The sequence below is a fragment of the Pinus tabuliformis genome, chromosome 5_2 (assembly GCF_031772625.1).
Source record: "Pinus tabuliformis cultivar Carrire ecotype Pingquan chromosome 5_2, CPIR1, whole genome shotgun sequence".
NCBI lineage: Eukaryota > Viridiplantae > Streptophyta > Pinopsida > Pinales > Pinaceae > Pinus > Pinus tabuliformis.
The window spans coordinates 956,812,410-956,823,412 of NC_142306.1; the positions used below are offsets into that span (position 1 = coordinate 956,812,410).

The 11,003-nt window shown below is 37.4% G+C and overlaps 1 long non-coding RNA gene across 2 annotated transcripts; it reads right to left on the reverse strand.

Moving 5' to 3' along the window:
* Nucleotides 1–2,761: 2,761 nt before the first annotated feature.
* LOC149162457 (uncharacterized) lies at nucleotides 2,762–3,689 on the reverse strand. 2 transcript variants are annotated; one of them, XR_016261552.1, is made up of 4 exons: nucleotides 3,537–3,689; nucleotides 3,322–3,438; nucleotides 3,134–3,214; nucleotides 2,762–3,037 (listed from the first exon to the last, which is right to left on the reverse strand). It is a non-coding gene; the product is annotated as an uncharacterized LOC149162457 (long non-coding RNA). The 2 variants fall into 2 exon arrangements; XR_016261553.1 differs by having other exon boundaries at nucleotides 3,134–3,232.
* Nucleotides 3,690–11,003: the final 7,314 nt, after the last annotated feature.

Genomic DNA, 11,003 nt, shown 5'->3' on the forward strand with positions numbered 1-11,003 from the left:
AACCCAGTGCGCGCAATCATAAATCTTTAAAAGTATTCATAGAATCATAACATAAGCATAAACATTCAAATCTGCGATTAAATACACAGCAATTTCAAAAACACTTATCTTTATTAATCTTCTTCTCAGTACAATACAATTCCACCCTGCGCACTCAGCTGCAGGGGTCCATGCACATAGCTGCGGACTCTACCAGGCCTCTACGCACACAGCTGCAGAGCCTCTTCTACCCTCTACTACCCTCGACTCGAACTTACAGACTCAGAGAACTTTCACTTTCACAACCCATATATTAGAGCTATCATCCCAAAAACTGTCTCCTAATCCTATATCCTTGCTTTATTTATACATTCCCATGGTCCGCAGACCCTGGGCAAGCTGACACATTCTATATTAATCTATAACATTTTAGGGTGGACTACCCTTGGACTTAACCCATTACAATTTTCGCTTCGCAGAACCTTTACCATACTTTTACCCAAAATTTCGGACTTTGAGCCCCAAAACTGTTACGGGGGGTCCGCTACCCAACACATGTTGGAAGAAATGGAACAAGAGGTGAAAAAAGTTAGATAGAATTTAAAGTTGCCTAGGATAGGCAGAAGGTATATGCAAATAAAAAGAGAACTTATAAAAAATTCCAGGTAGGAGATCATGTTTATGTTATGATAAAACCCAGGAAGAGCACTCTACAATGGAGTAGTTGTACTAAGTTAGCACCCCGCTATTGTGGACCTTTCCAAGTATTGGAAAGAATAGGGTCATTAGCATAGTAGCTTTCCCTTCTAAGCCATACAAAGGTTCATAATGTATTTCACGTTTCTATGTTAAAGAAGTATGTGTATGATTACAGACACATTATTAACTGGAAAGGTATATAAGTAATTATAAGTTAAATTATGAAAATATATGTACAATTGGTTGAAGAATATATAAACTAATGATAGTAGCAATGCTCTGATAGGTTGAACGGAACGGGGAGTTCATGGTAGAACCTAAGCATATTCTCAACCGAAGAGAAACAATGTTGTAGAGGCAAGCTATCATCTAGGTTAAAGTGAATTTGAGGCACTTTATCCCAGAGGAAACCACCTGGGAAGACGCAATTATGTGACAAACTTATTATGACTTGTTTCATGGGCTAGAGTAAACACCGAGGACGATGTTTTGCCAAAGGGGGGGAAGATGTAACACCCCTAGATGAGATTGATTTATTGACATTTACATTACCAAATTACATAAAACCGTAGTAATTGGGGCTCATGGTAACCAATAGAGTTTTTGTTTAACATTTGATTATGCAATCATGATTATTCAGTTATGAAATTTTGGAATTATTTAGGGCTAATCTATAATGAATTCCAACTTCTAGACAGTTATGACAATTACCCCTTCTTTCCCTAATAAAAAGAGGAATCTCAGTAGGAGGTGGATTTTTCTTTCTTGGAGCTTATAGGGAGAGAAAAGAAAGCTCTGTGAAAAACTAGAATGATGCTACCAAGGAGTAAATCTTGAGCTGAAAATGAGCCAGTGGAGACTCTAGAATAGAAAACATTCAGATGGTACTAGGTTGGGTTGTAGTCTTGATGCCTAATACTTGACTCTGAAAAAATTGTACATAATTTTGTGGAGTGGAAGCTCGGGGGGGGGGAAGAAGAGGACGTAATTTCCCTTCTCACGGTTAGGAGGATCAGCTCAGACCTATTGAAATTATTGAAAACTGAGAAACAAATAAGTGGTTTGCCAATTATGTACTTTTGCCTCGTTTTCATTTTATTAGAAGAAATGAGTTATGCTTAAATTATATTCTTCCTTATGTGGTATGAACAATGTTATATTGTGAATAATTTTATGTAGTATGCACAATAATCAACTGTAAATAATTTTCTATAGAAATTTCAGTATTAAATTGTGAAGATTATGTGGATAATATTACTGAAATAAAAGGATTGGATTAACTATAGATATGTATAATCTCTAGATACAATATTACTGAAAGAACTTTCATGGATGGTTAACACACTCCCTTTTTGTCAATTTTCATGAACCCAGAAACTGTGTAATCGAGTAGTGGTTGGTCGGGATGGGGTCATTGAACCAATCCATGAAAGATCGTAACCGTTTGCCAATTTGGAGAGGAGAAAGGAATCTGGAGGGTTCCAGGTGAAGAGGAAGGAGTTATTATAACTCAGATATCTTGTACTCAAATAAGAGTTGAATAGAACGGTTCTAATTGAACAATAAGAGGAAACTTAACCCTCAAGGGTGAAAATTGTGATAAACCCTTGATTAAATATCCTAGAGGTGAATTATTTAACAAAGTAAGTTATAAGAAAAACAAAATATTTAGCCTAACAGCATGCATAGTTAACATATTCCAGTTGAACCAAGTGCTAGCATAAACAATTGTCACAAGAAAAAGAAACATTGCAAGAGCCGAGGAGGTTGAGACCTGGCTACCGATATCGGGTCCGGTATTCCTCATATCTCTATTACATTTTAAGCAAGACATGAAATATAAATACGAATTAAACATACTCATCGAGAGAGAAATAAATATATAGGAATTGTAAATGTTACGGAACGAAAAATAAAGCCTGGTTAAAGAGGAAATAATTATAGAATAACAAAATCAATTATATACACAATTCAGTAGATATAACACACACAAAATAATTTATATGCAATTATCTTCCTTCTTCAGAATATGATAACTTTACATTTATATATGAATAGAGAAAGTATTTCCTGGTCCAGGTTTGCCTCGAGACCCAAATTTTAATAAGAAAAAACAAATTAAAGAGACAAACGATACTCTAGCCTTGGCTCTAAGAAATGAAAGAAAAATCCTATAAATATTTATGGGCTGTTATTTCTCTCAAGCCGGGAGTCAATTAAAACACAAAACACTACTATAGTTATCACTTAAACATTTAAATAGTAAACCCATAAATAGAGTTCCAACACTTGGTCAAGCCGAAAGGATATATTCACAGCAAAGCTTAGCTAGTGCCTCAAAACACTTACTAAAGGAAACCTGAAATAAACAAAACCAAAAAATATTATGGATATTAATGGTGAAAACTTAGCAAGTGTAGGGTTAAACAAATGACCATGTATTTGGGCAACTTACGGTGTGTCCAAAAGGGTTAAAACATCAAAACCCTCGCCTGCAACTTGAGAAAATTTCCCTCTATAATCTTCACAGGGAAGTCTGGAAAGAATGAAGTAACTGAGAAGATAATACAAAGAAAGGTTTATATTTGCATAGAAGGGAAATAATAACCCACAAGAAACTACTCTTGCGCGGAAGGGCTATACCTGAGTTCTTTTCATGAATTAAGGGAGTCGCATGCCACAATTCACTACCTCCACCATCAAAATTGATTTGGTTACAGGAAAGAAACAGGAAGATGGATATCAACCCCAAGCGAATACCTGTGAGAAACCAGGGCATGGAACATTAGTAATAGCTTAGTTTAAACCCTAACCTTATTTGTAATGTCATAAACCAACCCATGATGACCTCAATTCACCTGCACTAACGTTGTGGTTTCCAGTAACACCTGAAAGAAACCTATGAAGTTTGAATTATAGAGTTCGACAAGTTAGAAGCACCAGAGAAACTAAAGAGGATGAGTGGTGGATGGGGCAGGGGTTAGTTACCCTAACCATTCCCCATTGATCTGTGATCGTCAAATCGGAAAACATGTAATCTTCAATGGAGATCTTCCCACTTGGCCTTATCCTTTGACCGAAAATTTCCAGTTGCGACCTTTCGAGAAGATTCCAGACGAACTCAAAGTGTAACAATTGAGAAATCATGACATTTCCAATATCAAATATACTTCTATACTTCAAGTGTAGGATACTTTTTATCATTATTTTTGTTGTGTACTACATGTATTATAATTCAAATGAGAGTGTAACAATTGAGAGAAATTGTCACATTTCCAATATCAAATATACTTCTATATTTAAATTGTAGTATACCTTTTATCATTATCGTTGTTGTTTACTAAATGTATTATAATTCACCTCTAAGTACGTACTCTTTGAATAATTAAGAAGGTTACATTTTGATCATATTGATATTACATTCTCCAACCACATGATTAATTTTTGCATGAATCCTCCATATGTTTTAGTCACACCAACTCAAGTTTTATGCCCATGGAAATATCAATTTATAATTGGATCTTAATATCTATTATTATAGTTACTGAATACAAGACTTCAAGTAGAACATCAAGTAAACTGCAGTTGTATTGATGGTAACAGACTGAAGACTACAACAATGATTATTATTGTAGCTAGAGTCACATAAATATGTAATATCCTTTTATAAAATTGTAATATTCTCTTATGAAAAGCCTAAATTTGAATGTAAGTTTTAAATTTACTTTTATAGGTTGTAGTGTATTTATTGATTTCTAGGTTCTTATAATAATTGGCCATATTTATTGAGTTGAGAGACTCATTCTACAACTTAGTATGAGGGGATGTGTAAGTTTTTTTTGTCTGTCCTTTCCCTTCAAAATAAAAATAAAAATAAAAAATATGTTTTAAATAGAAAAAATGAGGGGATGTGTAAGTTTGTCTGTCTGTCCTTTCCCTTTAAAATAAAAATAAAAATGATGTTTTAAATAGAAAAATGAATACGCTAGAAATAAAAAATATGTGTCAATAAGATATTTAAATCTTATACTTTTCAAAAATATTTCAACAATACATCTAAATAAACTATTTGAAGATCTATGTTAACTAATTTATGTCAATATCAACTTCATATATATCGACATATAGAAAAAAAATTGTTAAAATAAAATATTTTGATGTTCTATATAAAAAATTATTCAATGTGAGTTATCAGTCAAATATTTTAATACAAATTAATATTGACATATACTTAAAAATACATTAATAATAAAAAAACCATTTAAAAGTAGATGTACATGTTATGTAAAATGTTTTAATATCAATTATGTATATATTATATATCATTTTAAAAATTTACATATATATCATGAAAAAAATATTTTTTTATGGTTAAAATTTTTATTTGGTCATATATATACTCTCTTTAGCATTTAAAAATACAATTTAAACAATGAAAAAATAACATTGGTTCACATGTGAAGAAATTTTATCCCTCTTGGCTCATGTTAAATATGTACTTAAGATGGATCTATGCTGGTTAATTTCTCAACTAATGTAATAGAGGGCTAGTAATACATCTTTTAAAGTGCAAGGGAACTATTGCTGGAAACATAAAACACTAGTATTACTTAATTTTATTATTACAGAAATAGTTAGTTTTTATTAACTAGGTTTATCACTTAACCTTAACCAGACCCTACTAAAGTCAATCTACATCATGCATTAATCAAGATCAAGAGCTTAATAGAATCTATCTATAATACTCAAACTAACTCTTTTTCATATAACTCATCACATTATTTAAACGCACCCAATATCTTATTAGTCCCTGCCTCACAGCTGGGACTATAGTAATCCGATTGATGGCTTTAGCATTAGTCCTTGCCATAATTAACCTAAGTTTTTAGGCACTCAAATTTTATCAACCTATAAAATTTATGAATTAATTTTCGGGAGCCAATAGCATTTTTCTCGGTCTTATTTGGCCTCTTCCCAAGGCGGGGAGGCCATAAGCATGCATAATATGGTATATATTTCATTCACGTTGGCGGAGTGCAAACTAATGCTAACATTAGTTCCTAGAATTAAATGTTAAATGTTATTTGGTTACTTCAAGCAAGCATATATACAGGCACACCTATCACGTAACCACATGGCTAATGTCATTTGGTCCCTTACTACACCTGTCCGGTAACCACATGGCTATGTCATGTACTCTGGCCACCTATCACTACCCGCATAACAATAATTTATCATACCTATTCATGAACCACCTTCATGAACGTTCGTCTATTTTCGTGTTCGCCTATTTTCATTTTGTCTGTTCAGAATGGTTGGTGCCCTGCCGCTACCTTCAATGAAAAATTTCGATGAAAAATAATGGAAATGGTCGACGCCCCTACGAGATGGCGGACCTTCAATGATTTTGCATCACTGTAATCCTTGCATCACTGAAAGCCCTACATCCTGGCTTGAAAGTGCTACATCCTAGCTTGAAAGCCCTGCATCCTGGCTAGGAGGATGGTTTGAAATTCCACCATCCAGCAAGCTCCCCATCTCACAAGTTAGCACCTCCACTTCAAACTCTTGAACAAAATCTAAGGCAGACAGTGAGGGATAATCAAAGCGTCTGCTTTGAATGAAAAAATTTGGGAGATCCCTTGCTTTTTCAGGTAATGGTGCTGCCACATGATTTAATTTTGTATTAGCAAAGGGAATTTCCATGCCAATAGAACCTATTTTGATATCCCCAGATGAAAATGTTGCTTGTCCTGCCACAACACCATTCAATTCAGGAATACATTTATCCCGTGAAAGGCATCTCTTCGCACCATGGTAATCCTTATGGACTGGAAACAATGTCTGAATGGAAGTCGATTTTCCAAATCTTGCATTTGAAAGTGTAGCATTCATAACAAAATTAGTTTCATTGTGGACTTCCCCATTCATTCTGGCAGAGCTAATGAAACGCCCTTTAGAATCTCTAGGAAGAACGCAGATCTTTTGGTTGAGATTTAATCCTATATTTTTTGTGGGTTCCTCTGTTACCTTTATGGATCTTGAGGCTATCGTTTCCTTTTGAAAAGAATGCAAAGCCATTGAGTTGGCTCTTGTCCTATCCACAATTTGTAGGCACACACTGTTACTCACATCACCCAGATTATAGTTTTCATACACATGTTGGCCCGACTCCTCTTCAGTTGGATGGGCAAAGTTTATTCTATAATTTGTTGTTACACAATGGGATGAAACATTTTCCCTTAACAGAGGATCCTCATTCGAACAAATTACACTAGGTTTTGAACAAGTACTAATTCCACCCTCACCATTCAATTCTTTAGACCCCACCATCTTTCTGGGGTTGATAGTTGAAGCCCCCATGTGTTAATTTGTGGTATGTTCTATGCTTAGAGCAGTTTACTTCTTTTTATTATTATAATCCACAGATTAGCAATCACATGTACAGTAAGTAAAGTGCAGATAGAACATTAAACGATCGACAGAAAACAAGCCAAGACAAGAGACACAAGATGTGGTGGCTAGCTAGGGACAAACCCCAATATGGGGAAACCCTTTGATCAAATCTTCCTTTATCTTCAATAATTCAGCAGAGAGAAATAGTACATAAATTTGATTTACATCAGCAGCAGCAAACCCAACATCATTGGCATCATCGGCATCAGTATCATCGGCATCACCAACATCACCAGCATCAGCATCATCGGCATCACCGACATCAGCATCATCGGCATCATCGGCATCACCGGTATCAGCATCATCGACATCACCGACATCAGCATCATCGGCATCACCGTCATCAGCATCATCGACATCACCGACATCAGCATCATCGGTATCACCGCCATAAGCATCATCGGCATTAGCGGCATCAACCCTAAACTAGGGCAGTCAATATCTTCAAAATCGGAGGTCAGATCACCTTGATTCCTGTGCCAAAAACTGTGGATTTCCAAGGAGAGTCAGTTCCACCTACAACGCAGTTCTAAGAGAGAGTCTGATGGTCAAACTTTTTATCTACAGTTGCAGCCCTAAATTCTGCGTCCTTCCTTCCACACGTGTGAGAGAAGAGTCCCTTTTTGCGCAATAGGAGAAGAGCCTCTTTTCTGCGCAGGAGAGAGAGAGATATGTGATGAGAAGTGTGTGTCCAAATGAGGAAAAGACCTCCTGTATTTATCTAAAAATGTTGATGATGAATAGATGCATCTGTTGGCCTTTTGAGCCTATGTGAGTTGCTGGTTGGCTTGATAATTATTCCATAATCAAAATAAATTCATATCTCCATAAATACTTATCGAAATCGGATGATCTTTAGATCAATCCTACACCTCTCGATGAGAGGAATCTAGGAAAAATATTATCAGCCATGAATAAGGTGACCCACATGGGGTTTGGCCCTAGTTGCCAATTTTAACACTCCCTCTCAACTAGGGATAACTTCATCGACAATTCGTCTGTCTGTCGCTACTATTCATCCATCAAATGTACTGCCCTGTACAGCTTGACCCCTGCTCTGCTCTGCTTTGTTCTGCCTCGAATTATGAAGAAGAAGAAGTGATCAAGGATTTATCATACCATCCTCCACTGACTCAAAGTCAGTCTCAGAGTGTGTACCACTGGTCCCAAACCAGTCCTCAACCAACCCGAAGTCAGTGTCATAGTGGGTATAACTCCTACCAATGGTCCTAGACTGGTATCATTGATCCCAGATCAATGTAGGTCATCCTAGCATAGGGAGTACGGTAGATACAACGATGCATCCATCGGTACTACTATGGTCCCTATCCTCATTTCCCTACTCATTGATAAGATGATAGGTACTTCCCATGAGTCCCAAACTGCATGGGTAGGATGCCTAGATAAGAGAACTAATCATCCTGTCCACAGGAAAGCGAATCATCTTGTCCCACAAGAGAGCGAATCATCTTGTCCACAGGAGAGCGAATCATTCTGTCCAGTGGATGCCACGAAGAACTAATCATCCTGGCCCACAGGAGAGCGAATCATCCTGTTCCACAATCTCCATGGAGAACACATCATCCAGGCCTCACAGAAGAACTAATCATCCTGTTACACAATCATCATGGAGAACACATCATCCAGACTTCACAGGAGAACTGATTATCCTACTACACAATTGTCATGGAGAACACATCATCCAAACCTCATAGGAGAACTGATCATCCTGCTACACAATTGTCATGGAGAACACATCATCCAGACCTCACAAGAGAACTGATCATCCTGCTACATAGTTGCCACGGGGTGTCACAGGGAAAATTTTGATTCTTTTACCCTATACACGTACATTACCAGGGGATGGTGAGTCACCTTGTGGTCATATGTCACTCCAAGAAGTACCCCGTGCCCCCCCCCCACCCTAGAGCTCCAAGAGCTCCATACATCATACAGGACCCTCATCACAGGGTTTCTGAATGACACCAAGTCGTTCTTGAAAATTCAAAAATTTGACCTTTCCTAGGGGCTTTGTCAAAATGTCGGCGACCTGTTCATCTTTACCGATATGTTGGAGTTTTATAGCTCCCCACTGCATCATATCTCGAATATAGTGGTACCTGATATCGATATGCTTGGAGCGATCATGAAATACGAGATTCTTTAATAAATGGATCCTACTTTGGTTATCACATAGGATCACAGTGGTATCCAATGTAAATCCAAACAGCTCACTGAAGAGCTTTCATAACCAGACTGCCTCACAGGTGGCCATGCTAGTAGCAATATACTCTGCCTTAGCAGTGCTCAAAGCCACTGACTTCTGCTTCCTGCTCATCCAGGATATTGAAGCAGATCCCAAGGAGAAACAACACCTGGAAGTGCTATTACAATCCACCACATTGCTTTCCCAATCAACATCAGTGTATCCAAGTAGTCTCACATCTCCGACAATGTATCTTAACCCATAAGTAATTGTGCCACGAAGACATCTCAACAAATTCTTGGCACTAATCCAATGTATGTGGTGACGTTCAACCATATGTTGACTCAACATGTTGACTGCGAATCATATATCTGGACGGAAGTTCACTAAGAACATTAATGCCCTGACGAGTTGATGATACTCGGTGGCATTTCATAAAACAAGTCTAGCAGTGCTACCGCTTAACTTCTTAAAGTCAAGCTCCATCGGGGCAGTTACAGGCTTGCAGTCCACCATACCGAATCTTTCCAATATCTTCACCACATATTTTCCTTGAGATAGGAAATTTTCCCTTGGTTTCTGCCAGACTTCAAGTCCTAGGAAATAGTGCATTAGTCCTAGGTCCTTCATTTCAAATTCAGAAGCCAACTCCCTCTAACATTTGTGAAAGAGAGGGTTTGCACCTATTAGAAAGATGTCATCCACATACAGCACCAGTATGAGAGGTTTGCCATCTTCAACCTTAAAGTAAAGGTTAGAATCGGCTTCACTCCTAGTGAATCCTAGCTTCATCAAGTAGCTATCGATCCTCTCATACCATGCTCAGGGTGCTTGCTTCAGCCCATAGAGAGCCTTCTTCAACCTGCATACATGAGATTTTCGATCATAAATCTCAAATCCTTTAGGTTTCTCCACGTAGACCTCTTCTTTGATCGAACCATGCAAGAACGCAGTATTGAAATCCATCTAATGTAGGTTCCATCCTTATGAAGCCACAAGAGCTATGATCAAGCAGATGGTGGTATATCTAGAAACGGGTGCAAATATCTCATCATAGTCTATACCTTCCTTCTGGGAGAAACCACGAGTGACAAAACGAGCCTTATACTTTTCCGTACTTCCATCTGCTACATGCTTTATCTTGTAAAGCCATTTAGAAGTGACAATTGTCTTGTCTTGGGGTCTAGGAACTACTTTCCAGACATCATTCTTCATAATAGACTCATATTATTCAGTCATAGCATCCTTCCATACTTGATGCTTGACGGAATCTGAGAATGATGAAGGCTCATTTTGTATGATCGTGCTCATGATGGTTAAGTATCCCTGATACCTGTTAGGTTTCTTACTTTCACAGAAGGTTCCTTGGGGTGCAGTGTGTCCTTCAACATCATCGAGTAGCCCCTAAGCCAACAGGGCCTCTTCCTAGAAGAGGAAGGCTCAGGTGGATCAATAGGATCCATGGGTTCATCCACATCAGGCATTGTTACATCATCTTTTTCTTTTGGTTCCCTAGTGTCAGCTTCTTAGGAGCTCCTTAAAGTAGGAAGATTGTTCATCTTGATGAGAGCCATATCTTCGTCAAAGGTGACATCATGACTAATCATGACTTTCCTTTGATTGACTACATAGATTCTATAGCGCTTAGTATTTTCACTATAGC